Raw genomic sequence first — 9184 nt, forward strand, 5'->3', positions numbered from 1 at the left:
TGTAAGTTTTCTCATGGCAGTACCTGTCCGGGTCTATTTTGAAGTCTCTAAACAGCTCCAGGGTAGTGGCAGGAAACATCCGCCTTAATCGGTCCGTGTTACTGAGAGCGCTTCGGAGACTATGAGGGTTGTGGAAGCGGGCTCCAGGGCGGGCCTTAATACAAGATTTTCAATTTGAGGGGCATCTAAACTCCTAGTCAGAAGTTGTGCCAGAGTGCAGATGTTACGTATTGTGATCATCTGAATCCACGGAGCTGTGTTCAAGTTTGCGTACAGTATGGATTTCAAAATTGTGAAGGGCTTCCCGGCAATCCTATTTAACCACCGGAGCAACCAGTATTCCAGGCTGAGAAATTCCCTAATGTAAGTATTTGGAACAGAGGACCAAATTGTTGAAACATATAAGGATACAGGAACGATACATCTTGGATATATTGGGTCACTAGTTGCTGGTTTCGAATCCCAGTTATTTCCTGTCTTACAGCCCATATGGCAGCAAGAGTTTTTGTTCTCGTGTTCTGAAAGTGCCTTTGGAAGGTAAGGTCCTCGTCCCACGTCACTCCTAGGTTGGTGTATGAGTTGACTTTCTTAATCTGTGCTCCATTAATAGATAATTTGATTTGATTTTTTATCTTCTTATTAGTTATTGTCAGTTGTACTGACTCGTCTGAGTTTAGCCACAAACCGATTTTACATAGGTATATCTCCAGTTCATACAGCTTAGCGTTGGCATGGAAATTGACGTCGGACACCAGAGATCCTTCTTTAGAAACAACAAAATATTTTATATCATCGGCGTAGGAAATAAAATTCTGATTCCGCGCCAGAAAAGGCTCCAGATCGGCAGCGAACAGCAAAGCTGACAAGACACCTCCCTGAGGGATGCCCCAAGTGAGGGTGTATTCTGCACGGAATTCTTGGTGTTGTACAATTAGGTGCCTTGGCTTCAAAATGGTCTTGATGATCTGCAATAATTTTGCTCTCAATGCGGAAAGAAACTTTCAATATGTTTTCAAGCGCAAGTAACGACACATTATCGAAAGCTGCCTTTATATCAAGGAATATGATGTCAATTTGGGCTTTTTCATTTAATGCGTGCTGCATTCTGAAGAGAGTCTCCAACAGATTAGTAGTAGTAGTGGATCGTCTCGGTACTACGGTATGGAGATGGGGGTGGCCTGTGCGCAAAACACTGTTGGATTAAAGCAGGAAGGATAGCTTTTTCAAAAAGTTTTAAAAGAGAACACCTGATGTATATAGGTCTAAAGTCTGAAGAGGCCGCAGGGTTCTTTTTTGGCACCGGCCGCACAAAATAGTGATTCCATCTCTGGGGGAGGACTCCATCTCTCAGGATGTTTTGGAAAATGTGCAACAGCACATCAACAATTTGGGCACTGCATATTTTTAAAATAAAGATAGGAAACCTGTCGGGGCCGATCGTAGATTTGGTAGGCATGGAATTAATGGCATTAATGAGATCTTCTCTAGAAATAGTGACTATGGATAAAGCATTCTCACAAACGTCTCCTTTCGCTAAAATATGATGTGCCATATTCTCCAGCTGATATCCTTGGACATTTTTTGCTTTACCTTCAACTGGCAGCCTTTCAAAGCACTCCTTAGCCCAGTGTCCGAATGTGGTTTCTTCCATTTCAAATTGAGCGGCCTTTTTGCTCACGATTCTTTTCGAATGTCGAAGCTTTCTAATAACCTCTTCGTAGCGTGAACGTCGTTTCTTTTTCAAGAAAATGACTCTTTTTTTTTCTTGTAGGCCGTGAAGTCTTCATTCAATCCTGATTTTTTCCATCTCCTATAAGCCTTTTGCTTGGCCACAAACGCCTGTTTTAAATACTCGTTGAACCACGGTTTAGTTTTGTCGGTGACCCTTACCTCTTTTGAGATCCCCATGTCAGCAAATAAATAGGAGCTCTTCCTCAATCAAGATGGCAACTTCTTCCACCGGTGTATTGTATAGAGCATTCCAGTTGTAGGTCTTGAGATGTTTTAAAATAATCTCAGGTCTAATGAACTTAAGAGAGTATATCTTCTTGGTTTGACAACTTTGCTCATCGATGCTTTGCTCACCTGCACTATTGAATAGGGAAATTTCACAACATATTGGGTTGTGATCTGCCTGGAATTTAGTTTGAGGGGTGACATTTTTTATGTTTATCAGATTATGATATAATAAATCCAAATGCTGCTCTTCCCTAGTCGGAAGAGTATCAAGTAGGGTCAGTCCTAAGGTTTGGAGGGTTGTATCAAGATATTCTTTAGCTTAATCGTGTTTTGGGCTAGGCATATTAAAGTCGAAAGTTACAATCATGAAAATATCTGTCCCAAAATTCTCTGAAAGCCACACAAGAAGCTCGGTCCTGGTGTCAGCACTGTGTTCCGCCGGAAGATAGATAAGGCAGACTTGGATTTCTTGAGCCTTCCTCCTGAAAGACGCGAATATGGCTTCAGAGTTTTCAGACTGACTTGGTTTAATTTTTGTAGGATGCAAACTTTCATGATAAAGGATTGCAACTCCCCCCTTATCTATTTTGCTGTTCCCAATAAATCTGTAACTGGAGGATTGTACCTGCAGATCCAGTTGCCTGTTATAATTTAGCCAAGTCTCCACTATATACATAAAGTCATATTCTTCAAGGAGTAGGCAGGTCTGCAATGTGTGCAGTTTGTTAACAACGCTTCTAACGTTCTGAATAAAAAAAAGCAAATGGTTTGGCATTCTCCAGAAGGGGCATTCTGTTGCTTTAGTAGCTATATAGGTTGATGCGTACTACTGGTTCTCTGCACGTATGCGGTGTTCTTTTCTCGATATCTTTTAACTAGTGCACCCAGTGGCAAGTTATTGTATTCAAGGATTAGATTTAGGTCATCAGGGGAGCATGTGAGCAAAAATGACGCATATGAAGGATGCCTTGTTTTCAGCTGTCTTATTTCTGTGTGGACTCCGAATCCTTGAGCAAACATGGCCTTTATGTCATTCGCCTGCGTGTTCGGGGCAAGCCTAGTAACAAAGACTTTCTCTCGGGTTCTGACGGCTGTAATATTGAACCTCCTTGCCAATTGGCCATGTGTAGGGAGGTTTATATGCGCTGTATCTACATTAAAATTGTAGTTCGGAGATTGTGTAGAGGGATAAGAGTTATTATTCCGGATCTGGCTATTGTGTACATTTGTTATGGAAGTTGCTCTTCGGTTGGTGGTAGCCTTCGATATACTCTGATTCTGGTCTCTCCCATAAGTCTTCTGAGATAAGGTTTTCCTTGTATTTCCGTTTGATGTTATTTCCGCATATGTCAGCCTGGGATACTTTCCAGGGCACACTCTATCAGCCTCACATATGGCCGGAGAATAAGAGCTAGATAGGTCCTGTGGTAAGGGGGATGGCGAGGCTCGAGTAGGGGCCTTAGATCCTTGGTGCATTTATTCTACCAGGGGCTGTTGCTCATGATTATCTATTCACCGGTGGTTGCTCGATAAATACTCTAGTTTCTCTGTTTCGCTGATAGGCAGTGACGGGAGGGATATTTAATATGGCATATTTTGGTCTATGCCCCACTAATGGTTCAGCATTAATAGCCGAGAAGGGGGCATCCTGTCCGCTTCTATAGAGTATAGCGACATGCTCTTCGCGTTCAGGCTCCGAGGTTTGAGGCACTCGCGGTATAGTTTGGTAATCTGGCTTACAGCATAACATCATACAGCTTTTCAGGTCAGTGATCTGGCCTCTTAGTGAGCAAATTTTCTGATTTATTTCTTCGTTCTATGCGCGGAGTTCTTGGTTGATAATGAGAAGGGTGGATGAGCACTCGAAAAATTAGGGGAAATTTATTTTATGGATTATGCATGTATTCTTCGGCCTGTATTGCAACAGGTTTAAGAAATTCCCCAAATACTTCATCTGTTACGCTTTTGAGCATATGTTTCGTGCCACTGAAAAGGCGGTGTTCGCCTGATTAGCCATAGCCTTAGGTGGGTTTGCCTGTGGGCTGACAGGGGGTTTGCATGAAGATAGTCCTCGAGACAAGTATCACAACCAAGGACGTTTAAAATGTCAGAATCGAGTCCTGAGCTCGTGTGTTTCCCATTAACATCCTTTAGACAGTCATTTGTTCTTTCATGGCCATAATTTTCGTGATCTTTCCCGTCGCCTTTATTATTTTCTAAATTATTACTTCTTCCATTGTTTCCCGAGTCACTGTGTTGTGCATCAGCGGTGGGGTGAGAGGTCAGCGTAGCCACTTCCTCCGATGTGTTGCATTCTTCGGTCGGCGCATTTCTTTATCCTTGCTGGTGGAGAATCAGGCTTCTGATTGGAGGTTCTTGCAGATCCTGTCTGTTTACTATTTAAGCAGCATTTTCCCATGAACCCTTTCTTCTTGTTCAGCGATAAGCGCATCCTAATAAGCGCAATGAGTATCCTGAGCATAACTTAACTGGCATATTCTATGTTTTGATTTACTGCAAAGTAGGGTTTCATCTGCGGAATTATTGCAGAGATCACATATGCCGGGAGTTACTGCGGTTGTCATGTTTAAGAACTAGTCCAGTGGTTAAAGTTGCAGCGAGGTAAGAATGCAGGGAACGGTTTTTTATTTCCGCTCAAATTTAAATTTATACACACTGTCCAAATTAATGCACACTGAAACTGTCCAACGTTCAGTTACTTAGCAGAGATGTCATGAAATCTCCTTAGGCATTGTAACCGGCTGATACGTATTGTCCTAAATTTGAATCGTGATGAGAGGGCTCACATAAACAGATAAAAGCAGCAGTTCAGCATTTATGTGCAAATTACCGAATGGAGAGCACGATTGTTACAGACGTTCGATTGGTTTCATACAGTGCTACAGACACCGAAATGGCCAGTAGACAACATCTGGATGACTTTACCCGGCGGTCGAATAATTGGGAAGCTCGAAGTGCGAGGAGTGCGCCTGAAGAGTTCGTTATCGCCCATAGCGTCGTCTCACATGCGTGGTCGGACTTCAGAACGACAGGTGCAGCTGTTCGAAGGACCAGTGGTGGCTTCCACGAATAACAACGCCCAATGATGACCGCTATATACTCCTACAGGCCAATGGGGACCGACACCAGACAGCGGGATCCACTGCAAACCAGCTGAACAGGAGCACAGAACGCAGGATATCACGGTTTACTGTGGCCAGGCGACTCCACAAAGGTGGACTGTTCGCCCGACGGCCAGTACATTGTGTACCTTTTAACACCTGCCCATCGGAGACACCGTTTACAGTGGTGCATCGAACACAAGGACTGTACAGCAGCGCAATCGGGTAAGGTACTCGTTGCTGATGACAGTAGATTCAGTCTCAGAAGCGATTCTAGACATCAGCTAACATCACTGAAAAGGATTGATATGGCGGTCGAGGTGTTCTCGTCTGTGGAGGCGTTATCTTGGATAGACACACACAACTCCAGATACTAGTAGGCGGTACTGTAATCGGTGCACGCTACTGTACTGAGGTAATCCTTCCTTATGTGCGTCTATTCTGAGGTGCCGTTGGCCACGAGTTCGTGTTTATGGATGATAACGCCACACCCCATCGCGCTGCAGCTGTTGATATGCTTTTGGAAAGTGAGGACATTGTTCGTATGGATCTGCCTGCCCATTCTACCGATCCGAATCCCATCGAACACATATGGGACGCTCTGGGGAGACACCTAGCGGCACGTGCACACCCACCAGAAAATGTTCACCAGCTGAAGATGGTGCAGAGGAAAGGACGATGTTACCGCAAGAACTTATCAATAACATTGTACTAAGTATGGACAGGGGTGCAAAGCCTGCATTGACATTAGGGGTGGCCATATCTCCTACTGAGGACCACCTCTTCCCTTTGTTCCATCTGTGACAGTGATACATTTGTATCATGGCAGCCAGTGTTATGTTGCCATTTTGAATAAAGTCCCTCTGTACCGTTTTGTTTCCGTTGTTGTGTCAGTGTTGTTTCCTTCATTATTTCTGTACTTCACGAGGTTCCTTTGGTATGATTTTCCCATATCCAAACCACTCCTATGAGAAACTACAGGTGAAAACCTGACTGGTCCTTAAGTTTTGCACACCAGTATACAATGGGATTATGACGTCCTTATCTCTACTAGAAATTGTTCGGTACATCATCGATAGGACACCATGGGCCTTCCTTGCAACCTGTCTACAATGCTTAGAGAACTTAAAGTCTGACCGTATCGTAACACCCAAGTTCCTTTCCTCCACTACCGGCTTTAGTTCAACTCCGCCAAGTGTATAAATTATTTTGGGGTTACTGTTCCCCAGGTGCAATACTTTACCTTTGCTGGATTAAAGCATAGCTGTCATTTTTCTGACCAGCCCTGAAGTCTATCTAGGTCATTCTGAAGAAGCTCTGCTTGGCGACCATCATTAACTACTCTACCAATCTTTACATCATCTGCAAATTTAGACATCACGCCTTCTATCCCTTCATCGATGTCATTTGTGAAAATCAAAAACAAAAGTGGTCCTAATACTGATCCTTGGGGAACCCCACTTCTTAGATCAACCCAACATGAGGAATAACCATTTATCACAACCCTCTGCCTCCTGCCTGCAGCCGTCCATCTAAGGTTTTTTCCCGTGATTCCAACCTGTTCCAGCTTATAATGTAACCGCTGATATGGGACTGAGTCAAATGCTTTGCTGAAATCCAAATAAACAATGTCGAAATTATTCCCAAAGTCCAACTCTTCAGTGATTCTGTCAAAATAACTAACCAGATTAGTTAAACATGATTTTCCCTTTACAAAACCATGCTGAGTATCCTTCAGAATTCCATTTCTATCTAAATGATCCTGAATTCCAACTTTGATCAGTGTCTCCATGATTTTCTCTACTACTGAAGTTAGACTAACCGGCCGGTAATTTCCCACTTCACTCTTAGAACCGCCCTTATGTATTGGAGACACATTGGCACTTTTCCAATCCAACGGAATCACTCCCGAGTCCAGTGATGCTTGCATAATCAGCCTCAATGGTTTAATGCACTCACTTCCGCCTCCCTAAAGATTACAGGGTATATGCCATAAACCCCAGGAGCCTTACTAGCCTGTAGGCTCGACAGTTTTTCTATTAAATAAACATGTGAAATTTCAACATCATTAATTACGTTTTTTTCAACTTCACTCCCATAATTTCTCATTGACGTAGAGTTTTTATTCTGTAAATATCGATGCAAAGTAATTGTTGAGTTCATCTGCAACTTAAGCTGGGGTATTTAATACTGTCCCACGTCCATAATTACATAAGGTAATTATGTACTGTCCCACGTATTACATAAGGGTACAATCTGGTTTGTTCTTCTCTTCTTTGCATTTATATATGTGAAGAATTCCTTATCCGCCCCCCTTGCTCTCTTTGCCAGCGATTTCTCATAATCTGTCTTTGCCAGGCTAAACTTTTCTGGGACACTATTACAGACCAATCTGTAGCTGTTATACGCTTCTGTACTTTATTGCTCTGTAACTTTTCCATGCTGTCTTTTTCTGCCCAAGTAATCTGGCAACTTCATTATTCATCCAACTTGGAATCCTCCTCGTGGAGTATTTTTAATGGTATACACGCATTCAAGGCTTCTGTAATTAATGCTTTAAAGGTATACTATATTTCAATTGTATTCGCTCTCTGTGAGATATCTATCCAGTTAATAGAGGCCATGTAGCACCTTAAGCCGTCGTAATTTCCATTCCTGAAGTTATAACCCATTCCTCTGCCTTTAGCTACTGCTACCTCTCTTTTCATCGTCCACCGTAGAACTCCGTAATCACTTCCTGCTACTGGTTCCTGTACTGTAAGCCCTATTATGTCATCTGGTTTATGGGTGATAATGAGGTCTAGAGTATTGTTTTCCCTAATATTTTCCCTGATATGTTGATACAAATAGCAATCATCTTGTTTATTTAAAAATTTTGTCCCACATGTGGAGTTTCCCTCCCATTTGCTCCAATCAATTACAGGCAAAAATAAAATCACCCATAATAAGAAATTCATGCTTACTCGCCCATTCCATTTGCATGTAGAGGCTCTCATCATGATCTTCACAATCACCTGGCCTATAGATTACTCCCACACTCATTATACCTTTGCTTCCAACTATCTCACACCATACAGATTCTATATTAGCATGCGAAACGTCTGAATCCCGGAAGGCTTTCGTCGCGCTCAGGCTGCTTTTGATAAGAAGTAGGACCCCGTCACCTCTTCTATCTTCCCTGCGTGTAGCACAGTGGTATCGAGTGGAAAAGGCTCGGGTTCGAATCCCGTCGATGACGCGAAGAACTTTAATGATCTTTTTTCCCTCCGTGGCTGAGTTAGTCGGTCTCAGGCGTAGATAGCAAAGTTCTCCTTCCCCAGAAACTGGGGTTTTTCGTCCAGCAAACAGACAAATTGAACATAGAACACACGCAATTTACAGACATAAGACACAGCACGGCAGATGAATTTAATTATTCGGGTGGCCTAAATATAATAGTTTGGTTTTTTTTATCTTTCCTAAATACCGTACTGAAACTCGTCATCCCCTATCTCCGGGTGGCATCACGTTTCCGTAAGCCCTATTATGTCAGCGTTACTTGTCCTAACGAGCATCCCAAATACACTCATTTTATTGACGACACTTCTGACATTACTGTACAAACACTTAAGACTTAATGTTCTCGTATAGTTAACTACCCTGACACATCCCTTAAAGTTATTTAAGCTCGCTTCCCTGGTATTGGCTGTCCGCTCATTTGAAACGTTTCAGCCCTCAGAACATCTTGCTAATATGTTCTGTTGCAGTAACAAACAAGAATTCTTGAGGTATGTGAAGCGTTAATTTAATACATATTATCAGACAAACGTGTATCTATATTACCCTATAGCACGCACTTTAAATAGTACCTTGTCCCCCCAAACTAGCAGTTTGCCTGAACCTCTAATGTATCCTCAATAATACTGGCAAAAATTCTTGCATCACCTTTGTTTAAATGTATCCTGCCTCTACAAAACAGATTCCTTCTAACTACAAGTCTGACTACAAGTGCGGGCCAAGCTGACAGAAATTTCCCCCAAAAGTCTTCCAGAGATTTTCAAGCCTTGAGTTAATCCAGAAAGCTATCAGCATATAATCCCTCCTATCATGCTTGGGCAGAATTG

The sequence above is a fragment of the Mastigoproctus giganteus genome, chromosome 6, assembly GCF_048544385.1.
Source record: "Mastigoproctus giganteus isolate SK-2022 chromosome 6, ASM4854438v1, whole genome shotgun sequence".
Classification (NCBI taxonomy): domain Eukaryota; kingdom Metazoa; phylum Arthropoda; class Arachnida; order Uropygi; family Thelyphonidae; genus Mastigoproctus; species Mastigoproctus giganteus.